The sequence below is a fragment of the Condylostylus longicornis genome, unplaced genomic scaffold (genome assembly GCF_029603195.1).
Source record: "Condylostylus longicornis isolate FDR11 unplaced genomic scaffold, ASM2960319v2 ptg000004l, whole genome shotgun sequence".
Classification (NCBI taxonomy): Eukaryota; Metazoa; Arthropoda; class Insecta; order Diptera; family Dolichopodidae; genus Condylostylus; species Condylostylus longicornis.
Genome location: NW_026577973.1, coordinates 13,689,649 through 13,714,553, shown reverse-complemented (window position 1 = coordinate 13,714,553; position 24,905 = coordinate 13,689,649). Strand labels below are relative to the sequence as shown.

The 24,905-nt window shown below is 23.4% G+C and overlaps 1 protein-coding gene across 3 annotated transcripts in view; it reads right to left on the bottom strand.

The window, feature by feature from the left end:
- LOC129607768 (acyl-CoA Delta-9 desaturase-like) overlaps positions 1–19,317 on the bottom strand; it is a 34,139-nt gene extending 14,822 nt beyond the window's left edge. Inside the window, exons 1-2 of one of the 3 annotated variants that reach the window (XM_055518950.1) lie at positions 19,138–19,317; positions 17,733–18,027 (exon numbers count right to left, since the gene is read on the bottom strand). The gene's annotated coding sequence lies outside the window, so the exon portion shown is untranslated. The remainder of the gene's footprint in view (positions 1–17,732; positions 18,028–19,137) is intronic. The other 2 variants (XM_055518944.1, XM_055518958.1) reach the window with 2 other exon arrangements.
- Between the last annotated feature and the right edge of the window lie 5,588 nt (positions 19,318–24,905).

Here is a 24,905-nt window from a genome sequence, read left to right as displayed (position 1 = left end):
ATTAAGAGTGTTTTAGACATGATAGAATTCTTAAATTATTGAGCTGATTTAAATACATTTTTGTGTCTATTATTGATTTGTCTGTCTGTGTCAGCGAATTTTAAAAATGAATTCATCTAACTTAACCAAATCTTCAGAAGAAGTTTAACATCGTAAATCCAAAAAAACATATTCAATTTCGATGCGATCGAGAGAAATAGCCGACATACAAAAATTAATACTGAGAATACATATCCATAAGGAGCTTTATTAAGGCTGAAATACTGAAAATTTGTTAATTAAATTTTTGAGAATTTTTGTAAAATTCTTGATAATGTTATTTTTGAAATTCTGATTTTTGCTATTTTAAATTTGTTTATTGATTTTTAAAATCAATGAATATTCAGTAAGCAAAGATTCGTTCCAAGGTTTTAAAATGTTTACTACAGTTGTTATCCTAAAATTCTTCACAATCTATCAGAATTTCTAGAAATGGTTTAACTTTTTCTGTAAATATAAGACACGTGACAATGTTATGAAAGTATTTTAAGGTTATACGAGTCTATGTCCTATTACAATTACTTTTATTAAACGTATATTTTGATTTACTTGCTAACATTTCACGCAGTCCATATCACAAGCTATTATTTACGTTTGTTACGTACAACAAATATTTTTTTTGGAATCACTTCCTATACAATAAAAAAAATTTATTTGCAAAAATGTTTTTCCTCATGACAAAAACTAATACCACAAAAACATACCACAAATATGTAAGCCACAACAAAAAAGATTCATCATTGCATTGAACATATTCGCAACAAGTACTACTTCTCATTCCGAATGAAAAAAAAAATTAGCAAATAAAATTAATACCAAGTCTAATCGAATGCGGTTGCTTTTATTCAAAAAATTTTACATTTTTCCATTGTATGCAAATAATTTTTTTTTTTATTAATTTCTGATTTCATAAGAAATTCATTTCTAAATATGTTTTCCTTAACTATTTTCTACATGTAATTTAAAATTGTTATTAAAAATTTACGGTCAAGAAAACAATTTCTTTTCAATAATCCGTGTTGAAATATGCATTTCAAATATGGGAAATAAGTTCAATAAAGAAAATGTCTAGTTTATACTTGCTACACGTGTTGGGGTTTATTGAATGAAAATAAATACATTATGTATATGTATGTGTGATAAGCATGGGTGAATACGAAAGTGCAAGTGTTGCTTATTAAGTTATTTTTCCAAAATTTCGATAAAACATAGACCAGTTTTGGATTTGTGAATAAATCAAAAATCAACCGACATTAAGTTCCTACTTATGATTGATACAGTAACAATAAAAAATTGAATCTGATGCTTATTACTCTTAATACAATAAATTAACTACTAAGAATTCATTTTGACTACAAATTAAAAGTTTGGATTCTTGGTGCATTTATTATAAATAAGTTAACACGTACTGCATTAAATGAGTTTTTACATGATAGTTTTACGATATGTTTTGTAACAATGTTATTTTATTGAATAGTCGGCAATACCGATTCTAATAACTAGATAATATTTGCTACACTATTACGAATACTTATTTAATATTCTCATTAAACTTATTTTATCATATGAACTATTATTGTCGGTTACGGTTATTAATATTCAAGTTGTTGATAATTACAGTAAAAATGAAACGATTTTCGAAATTTAAAATGACGAATAAATTTCGTATTGTTGATATTTTCAAAGTTGAAAACTTGAAAATTGCGACAGTAACAGCTATAATTATAAAATAATGAATTATAATGATGAAAAAGTGAAATAAAATTTTTAAAAGTAATTGTGTTTAAATTTTGGATGCTACACTCAAAAATTTAATTGTTTTTTGTTTTTCGTAATTTAATGACCTCAAATTCATAATGCTTGAGTATATTGCATGAATGTCACGTAGCTTAAATAAATAATTTCATTAAAAATTGCTTAATTAGCTGTTAAACAGAAATTTGTCAACTCTCAACACAATACTCCTTTTTAAACACATTTTTTTGACAAAAATATATTTACACCATTGCTTAATGAGTTTAAAGACGTTGTCTTTATTTTTAAGAATTACTAGAATTTTTTCTTTTATGATTCTTGATTTAGTTCAATGAACAACGTATGAAAGTATAAGACTAATACGAATTACGAAAAAAGTTCTTCTTTAATTTTTACAATTCGAAACAAAGAAGGTTTTTGACTATACCAAGCATTAATTGCCTATATATATGTTTGTCAAATGTTTTTTTTAATACCGGTTACATACAAGGTGTGCATCATTTAACGATGTTCCAAAATCAAAGGAGTAGAATAGAACCAGACCAGGAAAAACGGCATGGAATATTTTATTTTTTTATTTTGTTTTGATTCTTTCCCGAGATTTCAAAAATTAAAGTTCTTAATAAGCATCGTCATATTATCATTTTTTCTTACGGTTAAGGAAGTACGAGTATAACAAGTAAGTTTGATATAGTTAGTTCAGCCGAGTTCACTCTATCTTTCTGATTTAGTTGAGTACCTCCAACTTTCCGATATCTTGTATATTATTTGCAATTTTAGATATTGTAGTATTCCGTATTTTCAAAAACAAAGTTTTGAAATCGTCTTTTAACTGTATTTAAATCCAAATACACTGACACTGCATCGTTAAGCAACTAAAAAATTTTCGTTTTTACATTTCGGGTTACATAATATTATAATATTTTGACGATGACATTTCTTTTTAAATTGACGTTTTACAGTCGTATAATGTCAGTTTAAAATTCGGACATTTTATATAATTCGAAAAGCATAGTATTTTACAAATTTTTTAAAATGCAATACGGAGCGTGATACATCGTCAAATATACTGCAATAAGTACTATGAACTTATTTTTTAAAGTTTTCAACCGAAACGTAAACCAAAAAATTAAATAAAGCTGGTATGGATTTTAGAACATTTCTTGCGCTTAAAATTAGAGAGAAACTAACCACAATACGAAAATTTTAAAAGCTTGTATACGTATACGCAAAATGTATGTAAATATGTTTGAAAATTTAAATTTGAAACAAATACAATTACAAAAAACAAGTAAAAATTTTTCTACCTTCTTTCTCATTAATATTCAAATAAGTTTTTCCAAATATGTTTACGCTTATCTGCCTCGTTCGTATCTTATATTTAATATTGAAAAATAAGAAAAAAACAAATTGTGTGAAACTATTTCACTTTGTTTGTTTGTATAGCTAAGTATGTATAATTTTTCAATTAAACACTTTTTGCTTTATAAATCGGTGACACAGATAATACTCACATTATTCTACGTTTATTTAAATTTCTCGACTTAAAAATTAAAGTTTCTCTTTTCAAATATTTACTCGAAATAAACTTTATTTAATTGAAAATTTTTAAGAATTTTTAGAATTTTTAATCAAATGAATTTATTTTGTCTGCAGTAGTGCCAATATTTTAATTTTTTAACATTAAATGGCCAAAATTTTTCTATGTTTTATATTAATGCCATATCTTATGCTATATTTTTGTGTACCAGAGCCAACAAGCTAAAAATTTTTTTTTTAATATTCCGAAGTTTGATCAAATTTACAAAAACAAAGCTTAATTAAAGTTCCGAAATATAAATTTAAATTCCGAAATATTCCGATCCAAATATTCATTTGAAAGATAGGAAAGGTCTGACGCGTTTAAATTTGATATTAATTGTGTTTAAAAGGGAAATTTTTCGGCGACATACCAAACTTTTTTAAGATTTGAACGGTAAGTATTCAAGTACTTAATATGAGAATAAAAATATAAGCCAATTTCATTCACACAAATAACTTCCAACAACTTTTGATATTTTTATGTAAATTTGGAAATTATTTTTGATATACTCTCTTATTTTATCAGGCCACCTAGCTATATATGTAGCAATATTTATCAGGCCATCTGGCCATTAATTAAATTTTAATTCATTTGGTTTAAATGACTAATATTCAGATGTACAATTAATTTTCGATTTGAAAAATTTGTTTCGGAGTTGTTTGATAAATTGTATCAAATTTAGCTGTCTGTAATAAAAAAAAATAAATACAAGATTTTTTGTGTGATAATCTTGTTTTTTTATTAAGTTAAAATTTATAACCCAATTATTAAATAATGTGTAATTGGTTACCCCCTCCCCCCCCTACAATTTACCATAAAAAATTCTACTTATTTAAATATACGTACATACATACATACATATCTACATATAAAAATTTTGTACACATTTGCTTATTTACACGACTTAATTAATATATCGTGTATTGATTTTAGTTAAAACTTTAATTGTGTGTACGTAATATAGATGTATGTATAGTTGAAATAGTATGTGTATAAATTTGAATAATGAAATATGAATTATTTAATTATTACTTAAAGTCTCATAATTATTTACAAAAAAATTTTTTAACTATGATAAATTTTACTCTGATGAAAACAATTTGTTTATAGAAAGTTTTTAGACAAAGCCATACTTAACAAATTCTTTTGAAACTTTTGCAATTATACGTATATGATACTTAGTCATAAATCCTTAGAAAATAATATAAAATGGGTTTAACAAGATTAATATAATGGAAATAACCAAAAGTATTTATAGAAAGTTATTTTGTGTTCATTAAATTTTAAAGGTCTTGGGGCCGATTTTATACAATATTTTTACCCATGACATTCCGATTACCAGAAACGTTAATATGTCCATTTTCGCAGATGACACTGCTATATATACATCTGGCTTGTATGGCAACGATATAGTGCATGACTTACAAAACGCTTTAAATTCCGTTTCAACATACTTTTATAATTGGAAAATTTTAATCAATCCTGAAAAAACCAATTCAATATTTTTCACTAAAAGGAGGAAGATTTGTTATCTTCCACTCACCAATTTAAAACTTAATGATGTGTCTATACCTTGGGTTGATAATATAAAATATCTGGGAATTTATTTCGATAAAAAACTAACATTTAAAGAACATGTACACAAAACGATTGATAAACTTAACCGAACAACCCGAATATTATACCCTTTTATTAACAGAAGGTCCTTACTTTCGAAAGATAATAAATTGACCATCATGAGGGTAATTTTCTTACCAATATTATTGTATGGATGTCCTCTTATTAGTGATATAGCTAATACTCATATTCAAAAACTACAGGTAGCTCAAAATAAATTACTTAAGTTAATACTCAACCTCCCTTTTTACTATTCTACAAGAAAACTTCATACTCAAGCAAATTTCGAACTATTGCCAATTAAAATTAATAATATAACAGAAAAAGTACTAGAAAAATGTTTAATATCCGAAAATATTCTAATTAGAAATCTAGATTATTAAAATGATTATTAAAAGTTTCTTTTCTTTCATTAATGAAATATATTTTTAATAGTAATGTAAGTTAGTTCTAAGTAGTTATAAGTAAAAAAAAAAAAAATCAAAGGTAAGGTTTTCTCGTTTTCCTTACAAAAATTTCTTTTATATTCTAAAATCTAACTGTAATTAACTATTGTAATGAAAATATTCCAGTTGTGTAGATTTAAGTAATCTGATCTCTGTAAAGTTATAAATATGCATGTAAGCAGATCCATATATTAATAATAAAATTAAATGCTAAAATGCTAAAATGCTAAATTTTAAAGAATACAAATGCTTATGGTTTTAAGTTATTAATCATTAGTTATTACAGTAGAATAAAAGTAATTTACATTTTAACTTTGATATTTACGTCAATTATAGAATATAGGAAAAAAATTGGCATGGGTTGCTTTTTGAGTAGATTTCAGGTTTGTTTTTTGCACCGGAAAATAGACTAAACGATTTTCGCGTTAACAGTAAAGGGTTAAAATTGCTAATGAGTAAATTGTATTATAAGATTTTTCGTGGCAGTAGAATTGTCATTTTAATTGTAAACATGAACATTGTTACAAGATAAATTTGGTACATGTTATTAGGTTCAAATTACTTTTCTTTTCGATTTAAAAGCGCATTTTATGCAATTCGGAATATTGTAAGATTTTCTTAGCACTTTAGGTAAAATTTGGTGTTTAGTACTTAATAAATTTTGAATATTTTTCGAAACAAATACTCATTCAATATTTGAAAATTCATTCAAAATAATATTCTTTCTAAACTTATGCAATATATAATTGTTCAAATTCATATAGTTAAATCATGCTACGAGTATTCAAGGGTTAATTATAACAATTTTTTAATGTGTATGGTAACCTTAAATAATTATGAATTTCTATATACTTATATATGAATAATTAGTAATTATCATAATTTCTACATACATATTATTACGTAATATATAATACAAATTCTAATTTTGATAATTTATACATTCAAAAAAATTTTTAATTGTGTATCGTTAATTTGTAAGAAATTTTAAAGCTCACACTCATAATATTGTAATTAACTTATTCATCATAAATTATTAAAATTTACTAAAAGGAATTTTTAATTATTTAAAAATTTTATTTCAACATGACATTATTGTATGTACATATGTACAAGAACTTGAGAAATTTTTTGGTATAACATGACTGATTTGATTAGTAATCAATTCTGATACAAACACAATATTACAATTTTCAATTCAAATGACATTGAAGTGTAATTATAGCAAAAATACTAGTGTTAATAAAAACTACTTACAAAATTTGCTGGTACTAACGATTTTTTATTTATATTATCTATATATATATTATAATTAAGGGTCATGACTTCTAATAGACTTGTGATTTTAGAATTAGTTGCAAAAATCAGTTAAGTGGGTAATCAGTAACGTACATACTTTTTAAGTTTAACCAAATATTAGGTAATTAATATCTTATTGGCTATAAAAATGTAATAATAATTGTCATATTATTTATTAGGTTTTTATTTATTATTTATTACTTTCCCTTCATATTAGATTTTCATAAAAGCAATGCTGCAAACGCGATAAATATGCAATTTATTTTTAACAATTCTATAAAATCAAAACAGTTAATATGATCTAACTGCCCTAGTACTCGTACATTAGCGGCATTTCTTTATGAACATACATATACATGGAGTAACTTTCAATATACTTGTATAAATCGCGATATACTGCGTTTAAGAAAAGCCCCAAAATTACATACATATGTATGTATGTATATGGTATTAATGCTAAAAAGTACATTTTTCATTTTTGAGTCAGAAACAGCTACGAGTACATACATGTAAACTAAACACGTATATGTGAGTTAGGTCTGCTGTTTACAAATTATTTTCTCTAAACTAAAAGTTTACAAATTATTTTCTCCTTATTCGGTCTTGTTAAAAACTCTTAAATTAACAAATTTTATAGAGGTTATAAAAGTATCTGCAACAAATTTCATAATAAAATCTTCTGTAATATTAAATTCATATTTTTAAATAAAATTAAAATTGCATTATGCTTCTATACAATCATCTTATTTTTATTTTAGATTCAAGAAATTGTCACTTCCGTAATGAAAACATGAAAGTGTGTACAAATAACCAATACAAATAAAAAGGGTTTTTTCATTGGATTTTATTAAAATAAAAATTTTAGTACATAAGTATACAATAATTCATATTTATAACATTTTGAATAATTTTAAGAAACTTTACTGTTCCACTGTGTAACACTGCCCAACTTACCAAGAACTTTACGCTTCATTTCACACCCTTTTTCATATACATACATACATATGTATGTATGTATGTAAAATAGTTTTCTTTTGTTTAGATTTTAAAGAAAGATAATTTTAAATTAAATGTAAAGTGTTCAGTATTGTAGAACAGTGTAAGTAAAACAAAAAATTTAGTGCACTACTATTTACAAACCCATTAACGATAGAAGTTAATTAAGTTAGATAGTACCTCCAACCCAAATCGTTTTCCATTACTTATTTATGCATGTATGTATGCATGTATGTTTAATTTGATCTATGGCTACATTTAAATCGATGCTGTATTTCAATTCCTAAAGCTATCGCGATTGTTATATTATAACATACAATTACACTCTTGAGAAAAAATTTTGTATGTTTAAAAATTAACATTTAATTTAGTAACTAATGCCGATTCAGTAATAATTGATGATGATGCCGAATTATTCATAATACTTATGTATGTACTTAATTTCTAAACACATTTATGAACATATTGTGTTCTACTAATACAGTACATAAATACGAACATTTATGTATATCTAAGTATATAACAATTTGAATGATTTTTTTCAATGACTTCTCTTTTTCTAACAGCACTCATAAATAAACTCATATGTACATGCTTAATATTTTAAAATATATAAAGCCAAAATAGAAAAAATATTCGTATCTTTGTGTTGGTAAGTGACCCTCGTGTTTTTTTAATGTCAGTATATATAAAGAAACATTTCATAAACAGTTTTTATGTTTTTTTGTTTGTTAGAAAAACCAACAAAATTTATATAAGCCCATATGGCGCTTCATCAACGAAACAAAATCATCAAAGTATCAACTAACTAACGAAATAAAATTAGTAATCAAGACGAAATTCCAAAATGGGAAAACAAAAGCGTAAAAATTAGACAAACAAAAAACAAAAATGCGTGCGTTCATTGTACGCGTAGATGACGCAACATTTTCATTTTTTAAGCTCTTTTATTGGAAAATAATTTTATTAGAGTTTTTTTTGTTGGTAATTCTTTCGGAATAAGTTTATAATTTTTTTGGTTTTATAATATTGAAAGTTGTCCTTCGTCTCAGAAATGATTTCAAGGTTTATTGTAAGTACAGAAAAGCAAACAAATTATGAATTATTTTGAAAGTCAAAAAGTATTTGATTTAAGTAACCTTATAGAGGTATGTTAATAATTTACGCCACAGATCACAGCTATCCTAAATTCATTTTTTGCATTATATTAAAAACAGATTTTTTAAGACTTTCTTTTTGTTTTAGAATGTATAAAGGACAAGTTAATTCTACCTCCGTTTATTTATCTATACTATATTCTGTATTCTATGACATATCCAATGTTCGTCTTTAAAATTGGGTTTAAGACCGTCTGCTTAAAAGAACAGAGCTTCCGTGTATAAAAACAAAATTTTAAAAGTTACGAGTTTTATATAATTTTATTTTTATTTCTCTTATATTGTTAACAAAATTTCAAAGCGAAATTTATGTAGCATAATTTTGATCTGTATACGTAAGTAAATAGTAGAATTTCGTTAATTTTTATGTTTTTTTTAATAATCTTAACTTTTAAATATAAATCTGATAACTTTAAAATTAACAGGAAATTATAAGTATACAAGTATTTGTTTAAAGGCATGAAGTTTAATGAAGCTTTGAAAAATTTATATTTGTAGCTTTGTTTAGATAAAGATACTAGAAATAAATATATAAAGTATATTATGTTATAGTAATTCTTAAACTTAATGCCAATTAAGCAAAATTTATATTTTTGTTTGTATTAAACTATCAAATTTGAGATATAATTTTCCGGGAACCACACTTATTAAAGAGCTTAATTATTTTTTAAGAAGAATTAAGCAATTGAAATTTATTTTTAGAAACAATCAAAACATTCTGTTCAATGTCTGTAAAACTGTCACAGATATAAGTAGTGAAATTTAGCGAATTTTGAGTTGTTACAACCAAATTTGTATTGAGCGATATGCTACAGTTAATCTGCATACGTATATACATATGTATGTATACAATATTCGGTATGTCAAAATTTTATAAATCCCTCTTTAATATCATTATTTTGTGTTGATTAAATTCTAATAAAATATTTGCCAATGAGATCTACTGTATTAATTTTTTGCCTAAATTTTTACTGTATAAACAAACAACAGATTTCACTTCTATTGTATATACCTATATTATTTACATGCACATAAAATTACCGGGCACCTAATAAAATTATGAAAATTTTTGTGTCAAATAAGCAAATTATTATTAGATTTTTTTTTATATTATGTGTAAATAAAATAAAAACTCTATAATAACTTTTAGTTAGTCAAGAAATATGTATGTATATACACATGCACATACATATTATGTACATATATGCCTGTCCTACAGCTATGCATACACATAATTTTTTTACAAAAACTGCTTACATTGTAAAAAACTCAACAAGTATTCCAGTGAAAATCAGAGCTAACAAAGCAAGGTCCTTTTTTTGTACTTGCGTAAAAAATAAAGTACTTGCGTAAAAAAATAAATACTTGCGCCATTTTAACTAAAACAAAGTAAGTTTAATTGAAAATAGAAGCGAACGAAATTGGTTAAAAACATAATATTCGTTACAATGTTTACTAGCTAACACATGTATTTTTATCGTTTATAAACGTCAAAAGTTAAAATAAAAATTATTATGCAATTAAAATTTCCGAAAAATAAAAATAAAAATAACATGTGGCTGTTATAAAATTAATTTATAGGCTAATAATGTCTACTTAACAATATTTAATTCAAAAGAATAGCACAATAATTAATATTAGAAAATTATTATTAGAAAATTGTGAAAAGAAACAGATTAAAATAAATCATTTTCCAAAATTAAAATTGAGTTGAAGAGGAAATGGTAATTGAATTAAAGAACAGAAATAGACTCTAATTTGAACTCAACTAATACTATGAACAGTGCTGCCAAATAGATAAACCCAAATATCTTAATTTTTTCAAAATTAAATCTTCATTTTGAATCTAACAAACTAAAAGTTGAATTAAAAACAATAGAAAGTTGAAATGTCACGATTTCTATTCGAATCAAATCAGACACCAAAAAGAAAGTCAAATCGATCAATATACGATTAATTGAAGTGAAGAATACCAAAAATATGTATTTTGTCATGAAAGTAGCGTTACAATGTCCTGCCTATTAAATTGAATTTCTAGGTCAAAATGTTTTTTTTGTAATCTTTAGAAAATTTAGAAAAAAGTGTAAAAAAATTCCAATTCTAAAACCCTTTAGTAGTATAACAAAACCTTAATTTTAAAGATATTTTTGTATGTAAAATTTAAAAATTTTTGAAAAATTTATTTTGAAGTTTCCAACAAAATATATGACCAAAAAACCTTCATTTCGAAGATAAATCTTCATTTTTGGTAGCGCTGTCACTAGTACAATATTTGATTTCATTTTTGCAATGCATTGCATAACTTATGTATACGAGTATATGTACATATGTTAAGAAATAATAATCACATGTCAATTATTCTACACACGACTGCAACAAATATGTAAGAAATTATGGGGAAGAAATTAACATTAATAGAAAAATAATAAACAATTTTAAATATAAAATGCAATTACACATTTTTTTTTTATTTTAAATTTTCACTATACAACTTTTACGTTTGTTTGTACTCAAAATCATTTTCAAAATTTTCAGTTCTTAACATCTGAGAATTTTAAAAATTGTTTGCGCCAAACAAAAATAAACAATCTAAAGTTTTCACAAAATATAAGTAATTATTAATAAATTGTATGTTGTATACACACAAGTATGAGTGCACATATGTACATACAAAATATGTTTACATAATATTATGTATGTATGTACGTATAAGAATTTTGAAATATTTTATTTTTTACTAAATAATTTTTTATAAATTTCGTCACAAGCATATCATGTCTTTTCAAAAAATTCAAATATTTTTTTATAAAAAAAAGCAAAATTAAAAATAAGAAAGTCTTAAATTTTTTTTCTTTTCCAGCATCATCCATCACATAAAAAATGACCCAATTTTTTAAAAAGATCCATAAATACACGTGCTTAACAACAAAATTTTTAAAATTAGAATATTTTTTTTTAAACAATAATTATTATTTTTGTTGAATAGAACATAAAAAATATTATTTCCCTACATCACAAGTATGTATGTAAAGATATTTCAACTATGTTATGTATTATGCACATACATACATGCATATGTAATTATTGTGAAATAATCATTCATATTATTATGAGCTTACGAGTTGAAACTTAATTTTGTGTGGGTTATGTAGGGAAAATCCTATATAACTGCTTACTTCTTGGTTTCTTTTTATATCTATTTTGATAAATTGTAATGATAATAGTTATAAAAATTTTGAATATTTTATACTTATACAGGGTGTTTCTCATAAGGTGGCAAATAATTTTAGGAATGATTCTTTGATCAATTTCCGGCAAAAAACTGTGTAGGAAGCGGGGTGTAATTATATTTGTTGAAAAAAAGGTACCAAATTTTTCATGCATACAAAAAACCGGTTATTATTTCGGAACCACGTGACATAGAGTTACTATCGCTATAATAAGATCTAAAAGTTAATTTATATAACATGTTCCCCTCATACTTTTGCCAATAAAAATTGTTAAATGTGTTTAAAAAACATGCGAAAACTACATATTTCATATACATTTCATATCCCTTGTTAAAGTGGTTATTGAAGAAGCGCTATACGCTTATAAAACATCATTATTTTAAATTAGGTACTTATTAAAATGTACGATCTACTTATATTTTAATACGAAAATTTAAAAAAATTCTACAAAATATTTTTATTTTTTGTTATATGAATGAAAGTATGTATGTACTTAAATAAATTAAACAACACCCGAAAAATGTAATTAGAGGGATTCAATATGAAGATTATATAAAATTTATTTGGAATAATTAAAAACAACTTTTGAATTTCATATTTCAGAAATACGGGCTTTAAAACTTGCCGTTTAGGCAAGAAACATTTTGCCGAATTCGCCCTGAATGGAATTGAATGGAATTTCGATTTCTTGTACTTGCTAGTGTTTAATTGTTATAAATATTATAATATTTTTTTCATAAATGTTCACACATATTTTAATTATGCCGATCATTTTACCAATATACATACTGTTCATAATCTAAATAATAATATTGCTGGAAAGGTATACATATATAATTAAACGAGACATATGTACATATATTCATATAGACTTTTAAAAAAAGATTACAAAAACCTTTTAAACTTATTATTGTCACAGATTATACTTTATTTATGACATAATTTTTAAAAAACATTCAATTTTTTCAACAAAACCAAAATTTTATGTCGTTCACTCTTAGTTCTTAAGCTTTTCAAAATAATAATAACCTTTAATTTAAATACACACAGTGTTAACTTAAGCATACGTATACACGTACATTATATATTTAAATAAAGTTTGCATTATGTTACACTTTAAGTATTAAAGACCATCTAATTATGTCTACAAATAAATTATATTTAAGATTTTTAATATTTAATTCCTCAGTAACACTCAATAAGAAATATTTTTAAATTTCAAATAACAATCTAGCTACTTATAATTGAAATTTTAAATAAAAATTTGATCAAACCATGTATATACATAAAATACTCGTATATACGCAAATAAATGGCCAAAAATTTTTTAATTTGAATCAGCAAAATTCTAAAAATTTCTAAGTTATTAAATTACAATTTAAATAAATATCAGCTTTTTCATATGGCTAAAACTTAAGTGCTTAAAGTAATTTGATTTAGAATACATACTTATTATACTAAAAGTTTTAGATCACTTTCTGAATAACTGCCTAATTTTAATATTAATACAATATAATTAGTGTCTGATTTCAAAGTAGAAAACTCAAAAGCATTGTTTACTTACTGAAAATAAAAGAAGAAAACTTCAATATATTTATTTTATAATTGAAGTATAAACTAAGTACTCAAATAAATATTTAATTTTGAATTTAATACTTAAGTAATAATTATATTGACCAGAATATCTGCTGTAATTAACTATTATATTGATAGTATTAGTAATGCAAAGTTTGAAAATTCATTTTTTGTAATGCTTTTTAATATTTTGACACATAAATAATCAAGTATTTTTATGAGGGCATTCTAAAAGCTCAATATTAATATAAATAGTACATTATACACATAAAATTAATATAATAATATGAAATTATCTATGTATGTATTCTTATGTTAAGGAAAATACATAATTTATGAACAGTATATGTATAATAAGGGAAAATACCTTATAAAGGTATGTAAAAGTAATATATATATGTACGTATACATTATAACTATTGTACATACATTTGATTGATTGAAATGTCAACAATATGAAACTTTACTTTTTTTTTCTATTCACTATAATTTTGTCATTTCGGTTAGTTTTTAAAAGTAAATCAAGAACCTTATCAAATAATATTAAATGTATTTTATGCACAGTTGTGTATATCAATGATTCCTAGACCGTAGTGGGCCGCCAAAAATGTTTATCGAGGGGCCGCACTTAATTATTTAAAATTATTTTTTATTAATTTACATATTAATTTTTTTTTATTATTTTTTAATTCTTTTTAATTTTGACCGTGTTAGTGAAAAAGAACCAACTTTGTACAAGATACATAATCAAAGTGAGTACAAATTTTGCTTACTTTATATTTATATAATTCGTGTACGTAGCATATTTTTCTTCTTATTTCTCGTATTATTTATAGTTGATTTTGTTCAGTTTTACTTAAATGTTTTATATTTTTTGTTTATTTTATCATGGATAATTTTTGTTTTAATTAACAAAACAAAGGAACCGGAAAAAGTGATAAAATATTTAAACCGCAAGTTTAATGTAAACTAAATACTGTAAATAAATGTGCGGAACCCCTGACGTAGAAAAATTTAATAAAATATGTTTAGAACTGTCGTATATTTACAAAGTTTGAGTAAATACTAAAATACCTATATAATTTAATTTTACTGATATGAGTTTTTCTTATACAAAAAATAAAATTAATATACATATTTTATATACGTATTAAGAATGTACATGTATATATATACAAACGAGTGTTATATTGGTATTGGCTACATTTTATCTATTATATTAATAATAATTGATTTTATAATTCAGGGTCATTGAATATTTTATTAAAATAGGTACATAAACTCCAGTGTTATTTATTTTACACGTGCATTACGTTTAAGGACATGCAAAAAAATTCCTCACTATCTTCTCATTCTGATTAATTTAATTCAATGCGATTACTTATTTAGTATTCATATATGATTTTTGTACGATAATTTTGTACTTAATGTGTATGTATGAATTTAAAGCTTTCCAATACGGTTTTTTTTAATTTCTTCTAAAAAATGTGGGTAATTTTATGTGCCACAGTTTTTAATATATTTTAAAATTAAAATTTTCTTAATATATTCAACTAGAAATTACTTTTTTTATTGCAATGAAAATGACCCACATTTTGTGTACAATACTACTAGTTTGATATTCATTTCAAGAAATATAAGTAAATAACTAAAATAAGTATAAAAAAAAATCACGATTCAATAAGAAATTAATCAGCTTGAAATAAAAAAATTCATTCAAAAAATACCTTTTGAGAAATTGATAAAACCAGTCAAGTTAATCCAAGAGTTAATCATGCAGCTCAGTTAAACTATTTTAGACCACATTTTATATCTAGATTGTTAAGTAGATATATGTACATACAGTTAAGTTGAATGATAATTCATCAGTTATATTTTGATCTAAAATGTGCACGGTAATTTCCCTGAAATCGAAATTTCAGTACATTTATTGTACAGTTACTGTAAAAAATTAAGCTTATGATTAGTTTTAATTATTGCCTGATTTATCAACGCCATAACTATAACTGTAATATTTAAGACTATTTTTCTATACTAAATCTTCACAAATATCAGAGCACCAGCAATTTTAATCTTTATTATTCGAGAATCTTAACTCAGGTGTAATAAAAATTAAAAATTTATTTTATAGAATTTAAATACTAAAAATACTAAAAATTTAAGTAGAGTAAAAATAAAGGCCTACTTTTAACAGTCAATTTAAGAATATAATTGACGTCATACTATCATAAAAAATAATATTCTTTTACTTACTTATATAAAAGAATATAAGTGTATAACTATATGTATTATAAACGTTATACTTATATATACTTGAGTGCATTTACATTTAAAAACACTACGTATAATAATAATAATTGAGTGCAAATGTACTCATGCGAAACTTAATAAAAGATTATAAAAAGATATCTAAATACATACATATATAAATAATCAAATGATAAGCAAAAAAATTAAATTGAAAATCTATACTTTCAAAATTTAATAAAGATAATTTAAAGTATGTACAGATCCATATGTAAATATATATATGCATAAGTATACATACATATGCATGTACATGTGCATATATATTATATTATATAAGTAAGGTGAACATCAAACAATACACTTGAATATGAATAAGAAATTTGAAATATAAGTGTGGATTAGAGCGAAATTTGTATTTGCACGTGATATTATTTTCGCGATATTTTAAGTTTAAACAATAAATTTGTTAGCACGTAACGTACAAACTTATATACGAAATCTAAATAAGTGAATCATTTCTATTTCTAGAGTAAGCTTTTCTATACTTAAATTCTGGTTTAACTTTCTTAATTTTACGATATTATTAAAATTTGAAAAACTTAAATCACTCCATCAGCGGATGGTCTTCTAAATCTGCCATATACCTAACTTAGTAAGTGAAAAATAAATTTTTTGATGACAAATCAAATAAATAAGTATGTTGTTATTGTAAGGTAATCCGCCAAAATCACATAAATGTTAATTATAATTTTCATAATAAAAATTTGTTTTTATTATGAATGGTTTGAATTCTCAAACATGCCGTCATTTTATTCATAAATTGTAAAATTATATTAAAACATATTTATTGTAAAAATGCATATGGTTGCACATATGTATATGATTGCAAATATAGATACAGACATAGATTTATACTATATGCACATATACATAATTTACATTTTATATAATTCAATAATTTATAATTTTAATAAGAAATCTATTTGTGAAAATGAGCAACTGGTAATTTGTTTTTGCTTTTTTGGTAATTATTTCCGATATAACATTTAATTTAATGTTAAATTATAATTGAAATTAATGTAAACTATTCGACCTACTCTTTCTTCCATTTTTGTACAAATAAACATTTACAATATTTTCGTTCTAATTAGTTTGCTTTAATTATTTAAGCGGGTATACTTAAATATATATATGCGAGTTCTAAGAATATGTATAATTGTTAGATATGTGTCTATTAGAACTTGGTATAATTAAGTGTTAATATTAAATTTAAAGAGTATATTATTTAGATCCTTGAGTAAATCTGAATTTATAAATAAATATATAAATAAATATATATATTATATTTTTATTGAAGTTCCTAAGAAATATATGTACATACTTTAAATATTAGAGCTTCACTTTTGGAAGTTTTAATCATATAGGTACCTACCTACAAAGAAATATTCAAGTGAACCAGTTTTTAACATTGTATACTATAGATTATATTCTTTAAACGCAAATTTTCCAAACAAGTGTTACAATATAGCTAACTCGCTATAATTAACAACTTATTATTTTGAATGACTAAATATCTAAAATTGTTAGAGAAGTAGGTAGGCAGGTATTTTTAATAAATATTCAAAACTAACTCAATTTGCTATAATTTACAATTTTTCTAATGAAAACGAAAATGAAATACATTCATGAATAGTTTTTTTAATTTATACTTAATAAATTAATTGATTTTAGTAAGTTGTTTTTAAATTATTATTTAAGAATTTTTATATTTAATTCGCTTACTTACCTATTTTTATTTATATTTACTATAGGAATTTATATACGTAGGTATTTTCCGTACTTATATTTACACACTTTTAATATAGTATAATAATTTTAGTACTTATACAGTATAAAATGCTTTTATTAGTACAGCTGATTTTTTAAGAATAAACTTGCTAAAAATGATTCAATACACATCTGATCCAATTTTATATAATGAAATAAATTTCCTAAAAATTATTTTAATTAATAAATTATTCGTTTATTATTAAAATTTAATATTTTGTAAAATGTTGTTTTAATAATAAGAAATTATATTTCTGTATTTGTAGGTATAATATTAATGAAAAATAATTAAAAATAATTTATGAAATTTATTGCGGTCAGCACAGATTAAATTAAATTTTTTTTTTTTAATTTTTAATCACATATTTATTAATTTATTCCACATGTACCAATATTTTGTTGAATTTGAAAAATATAAGAATATTTGATATATTTACGTATTCATTAGATTAAGAATGTACGTGTATGTAATTTGTGTGTGCATTACAGACAATTAATTTTCTTTACCTCTGTTTGTTCGTATGTATTTTTTAACACAAACACTTTGATATAATTTAATATACATAGTTATATACTTATAGTAATTATATAGTTAACTAATAATTAGAATTAACTATGATAAAATGTTTTAAGAGTGGAATGCTGCAAGAGTTGACAATTTGACATTTATAACTGGGACAATTAAGTACTTATAAAGGTTAAAATAGTGTCTAACAATTTAAAGAAAAATACCCAATATGTAGGTATGTATGTACATGCATAATTAATTTCTATATAATATGTATGTGTATATAATACAAATAAAATTTAGAATTTTTAACAAAAAAAAATGCTTCAGTTGAAAAACCACAAAATCAAATTTGGGTTCCCAGTTTTTTTTTATTGTGAAACGAATTCTATAAAAAAACGTTGGGAAAAAAGTGAGGGAATAAAATAATCTTGTGTAAAAAATTTTATGTTTAAAATTTTTAATATAAAAAATTTATATTAAAAATTTTAACATTAACAGTCTACTAAAAAAACAAATAGGTTATGAGACAAAACTAAATTTACTTTTTAGTAAATGAATTTGTACAAGTGAATTGAACGAGCAAAACACAATTCCAAATATTTTCTTAAGAAATATTTTCTATTTTATTATTCACGTGACAATATTTTTTTAATATAAATTGTTATACATACACACACATGTACGTAAATACATAAATATTTATATGAGAACACTTTATATACATTTTTTGTAGATTTAACAGATTAAATTTAAATATAAAAATAAAAAAAATCGTGGAATTTTAATTGACCAGGTATCATTAATTTTATTTTAGATAATAAAAATCACAAAAAACTATTTTTTAACTATTCACCTAATTTTATTTTTTGGTATTTTTTTTTCCTTCAAAAATTTTTATTATTTCTTTTTAACATTAAATTTTTTATTTAATTTTTAACCGGTACAATTCCATCCAAACAACTCGAAGTAACTGAACGCACTAAAAATATGAAAATAAACAATATTTTATTCGTTTGTTGTTACCATCACTGTTTGGCGGCTGCTTCTGGCTGGCTAGAATCTAAATTATATTTCAAATGAAGGCGAAAAACTTAAAAGCACAGAAAACAACAAACACAAAAGAAAAAAAAACATGAAAATAAAAAAAAAGGAGAAAAAAAATAAGTAAATAAAAACAAAACAACAAACAGAAGAGAAAAAAATTTTTTTTCCCTATGACTAAATAATAAAGTCAATATGGAATGAAAATCGAGTCATAATTGTATTAAGCAAGTTGATTAGCGGTTATATTTTTCATTGCAAGCTTATACTGTTCTGTTACAATACTGTAACTAATAACTATTTATTGCATTGTATTTTATTGTATGTACGTATGTATAAATTTACAGTTATTTTTATTTTTCATTATTAAGATTGCCTCAGTTAATTTAATTTTGAATATTTCGATAGCTTCTTTGATTAAAATTTGTAGACACACCTAAATGTACATGAACAATGTGGTTTATTCTGAATATCGTTATAGTGATAGTTATATCCTAAAAGGTTCAATATTATAATTATACATACAAAACCATTTCATACTAATGATTTATGTCTTCATGATTAATAAAATTTTTGGAACTTTTAAGACAAAATATCACTATCATTTAGTGATTCGTGGCTCCGAATAAGCCCCAATGTTAAATTGGTAATTTCTAAAAATTAAATAGAGAGTTCCAATAATTGCATTTATCTTATTAAAAAATTACTAAATTTTTATGTATTCTCTACTTAATATCCCAATAGTATCTTAATTGAAATCAAATAATATTTTCCAAATTTAATTTTAAATTGTATACAATATTTATAATTTCTTCTAATAATGATTAAGATTTTAATTATTCAAAAATTAAAATTTACAGCTTTAATATTAATTCCGAAATTTGCTTTGTAATATATTCAAATTTTTATTGTGAACGGACTGTCTAATAATTTAACAAAATATTTTGAAAATTTATGCTTAAAACGATTTAAAAAGATTGAATTTAAATGATTTTTTTTAAGTTATCTAAAAATTAAAGTATTTCTAACCAGTTTTCGTAAATTATTTATTAATACTGTTGGAATTTTAATTACTTTTTACATATTTAATTACTTTTACTTAAGTTTTTAAACACAAAAGTGCTATTATTAAATTAAGTTGATGATCAAAATTTTGCGAATATTAAAATTAAAACTTAAAATAAGTTTTTTTTAAGTTTTTAACTCAATACGTATTTCTTAATTTAATTTATTCAAGTTAATCTAGTTCAACTAAATTCTCATCTAGGAATATTAATTTTCACTACTAGTTTTAGTTTGAGATCCTTTCGAAAATAGTTAAAAAAAAAAAGCTTTTCGGAAAATTTTGGAAAGGGAACCCTGTTTTTTTATGGAAATTATGTTCTAAATAATTTTGTTCTAAATAATAATGATGACGTACTAATCTTATAATTCAAATTTGAGTGCTCTTCTTAAACATTATGAGTTATATTAATAGCATGGCAACATCACCTTCAAATAGTCTTACGAACTCATGAAGTTATTTTCTTTAAATATTGGCAATTTCATTTACGTTGAAATAATTATCATAAAACTATTTTAACTTGAATTCTCCGTATTATGAAAAGTTTACTTTTATTTTAATGACTCACATAACATTTTGAAGAGAACATCGAATTCGAATATAATGATAACAAAATTATAATTATTAAATAATAATATGGTTGAGTATTTTGAAGAAATTTCTTTAAACTTTGATTTTAGAGCTGATGATGATCTCACAAATTTCACTTTATGATATTTTGTATTTGTGTATTTTTGTTTTTAACGCTTTTTTGGACAAAAATTTTGATATTTTGCTTTAAAATTGATCTTGTTTTTTTTTTTTGAACACAAGTTTATTGTGTACACACATGCATACATTTATACAAGCATGTACATATGTATGTATACTTATGCAATAACAAAACTGAGAACAGCATTGAAAAATTAATATTCTTGAGTTCTTACCTGTCGTTCTTAAAAGTTAAAATTTGAAAAAAGCGTTCATACATACGTAAACATAAGCACATATTTATACACACGTAAATATGTTTAATTTAGTATTAAATGCATGCATATAAATATGTATGTAAATATGAATACATGGAATCTGTATGTCAATATTATGTTTTGTTATGAAGTATGGATTTTGTATGAAGTTAATATATTCAATATACATATGTATGTAGTATATTGAACACTTTGTTGAATAGAAGTTTTTAATTTGATTGTAGGAGGAAATGAAATCATATTTTTAAAATTTTATGTATTGATGAGAATTGATTGATAAATTTATTGAAATATGCGCTAGTTTTACATTCATATGTATATAAGTATACATATACATACATATCAATACATATCTACACAAATAATATGTACCTCCATATGTACATACATATGTATGTATATGCATGTGGGAAATCAATAAAAAAAACATTACAGTGGGCGCGAAAAAGTATTGAAAATTAAATATGTATGTATGTATGAAAGAGAAGAATTTTAAGTCACAAGCCTATTAGAGGAACTGAATTACTCGTACAACTGTCATAATCCTAGCAAGTTTCGGGGATTGTGAATTGCAAGTTAATACAAATAACAAATTTAGTAAAACACTATTGTTTAGGTAAAATTTTAGTGAACAAGTGAAAAATTATTTTTGACCCTCAGTGTACATTTATGTTGTGCTTTGGACTTACTAGTAAAAATGACAATAACTATTTATAAATATATATAATACACCCACATGCGTATGTACATACATACATGTATTTACAGAAGTGCTTCGTTAATTATAATATTAATATATGTACATATGTACCTATGAAAGCCAAAAAAAAATAAATAATATATAGGAACAGGCCAAAAAAATCCCGTTATGCCTATAAGAATGGCATTGCACAGGACTAACTGTGCACTTAAAAACAAATATAAGAAAAAAGTGCAACAAAATAAGTTTAACTTTGGGTTGAAATTACAAATTTTAGCTACATCACATGCATGTAAGAACATGCAAGTTATTAACAATATAAATACTTGTTTTCGGAATTTCGAATAGTGTGCTATTTTAATGAGTAAGACTGTACATACATATATACATATGTATGTATGTATTTAGATGTCAGAAAATTAAAATTGGTTGACAATAATGATATTAATTGTAGTGCTTTTCGCAATTAATAAAAAACACTATTTTTAATATTCATACATACATATGTATGTACATATGTACGTACGATTAATTTCTAATGTGTAAAATTAATTAAGAAAAATATGAAGTTGGTGTGCACCCAATATTCTAACCAAAGCTTAAAATTTACATATGTATGTACATATATAAATTTTGAATTTTCAATTAATTTAGATTCACCTGGAGCTGTTGAATTCAATGCTTAAAATACATCATCAGATTAGAATCTGGTAAGGTTAATGGCTTACGAAATTAGAAAAGTAACGTACTCACGCACGTACCTACATGTTACGTGACATACCTACATATGTCCATATATACATGCATATGTATGCGTATGTAAGTGCATGGGTTGGGGTGTTGTGTTTACAAAAAATTTACTATAAGATTGTTAAAATATGAGTAAAAACCTATCCATTATTTATTCTGAAAGTTAACAACGAAAAAAAACTTTTTAAAGGTTGTTTATTTTATTATTCATTTTTGCATCTTATAGGTTTCTTAAATGCAAGTAAAATTTCGCTTAATCATTTAAGTTTAACACGTGTAAAAGTTTTCAAAAGAAAAATAAGATTTACATATGTATGTATGTAAGTATGTATGTATAGTTTGGATGTGATGGATCTCCGTTAATTTTTATGCTCGTGTCGTGAGTCGTGACCTAATTTTTTGCTGAGGAATTTTGATGGCTTAAAACCGACAGTTTTTGGTATAAAAATTTTTTGTAAAATGAAAAAAAAAAGATGTAAAACCTGTTTTCTTTTTATTTTAAATCAATCTACACAAATTACTGCCTTGTTTTTATTGTTTTAAAACATTGTATACATATACATGTATGCATGTATACATTAATATGTATGCCTACATTCAAATGTTCATTATGCTTCAATTACTTAGAGTTATATCTACTTACTTATATACATATGTATTTACGTGCATTAGGCTGAGTTTTTATTATATACCTATTATATAAAAAAATAATAAAAAAACCGGCATAATACTAACTTCACCTGTTCGCTTTTTGGGGCACAATAATATGCCTGTATTTGCATACATAGTACATTTGAAAGAGTAATGTATAAGCATATACTACATACATATGTACTAAATTTTTTCCAAATAATATTTGGAGTTCAGCAATCAAATTTTGCATGAGTTACTTATATGAGTCTATACATATTACATATTTCCTACATTAATGGGTTTTCACTTTGATTTCAAACTATCGAACAGAATGCAGAATTGAGACTATTAAATTATTTGGAAATGCGAATTGATTATTTTATGCGCATAGATGATCTGAAACTAAGATATATGTAAATGAATAGCGAAGAGTGTTTCGTTATCAATTAATACGACTGTTAACAATACAATGTTATGTAAATAGAGATGTTAACAATAATATGTTATGTAAATAATGCAATACCATATGCAAAGGGGGGGAGGGGTTTAAAAACAAAATACATATATTGTTAAAGCTGATCTGTATTAATTTATATTCATAAATGTTTGAAATTAATTTTGTTCTTATAAATATTTCTTACCAACAGTATGAAAGTATACGAGTACTAACAATGATATAGTGACAAAAGTATACCAACATGATATAGCAAAATTGTTAAGTTAGGTGTAGCGAATTAATTAAGTTGGGCTACCTCTGCACATTATGCCGCTGGATATATCTTTTTCCCTCCCTCATTGGAACTATAGTGAACCTCTCAAAAGCCGGTTAAAGTACCTAGCATATCCGCTAAGTGTAAACATAGTTAAAATGAATTAATGAGAATAAATTATTAATTTTTAAAAATAACAATAAAAAATTTGTTAATTGACCTTGTTTAATAACAATATTTTAATTTTAAACAAAAATTAAAAGTTTTTAATTTTAAAATTATACGTGTAAGTAATTTTTAATTGAAATTCATAAATTCACAAAAAATAATATATAAGTAGGTTATTTCATAATATGTGAGTGATTGCTTGGGATTTGTAAAATATAACCGTTATCTTATACTATACTATCTTTTCGAATCAATTGATAAGAAAAGGTAATAAAATTTATTGATTTAAGTATTTACAAAACTTATACATATGTATATATATATTTTTTGTATGTACCTATATTTCGAAATTTTGTTTGAGTCACGTTCATTATTCTACATTAATTACACATACTATATATGTACATATACTGAGTGATTATACAGAGATATATTACAATTACTTTGATTTATCACACCAAAATTAAACAATTAGCAATAATTTTAATCAATTTATATATATTTATAGAAAAAGTTAATTTAATAATGAATATACATATATGTATTTATATTGTATATCTGTTTGTTTTTTCACATGTTCAATAATTG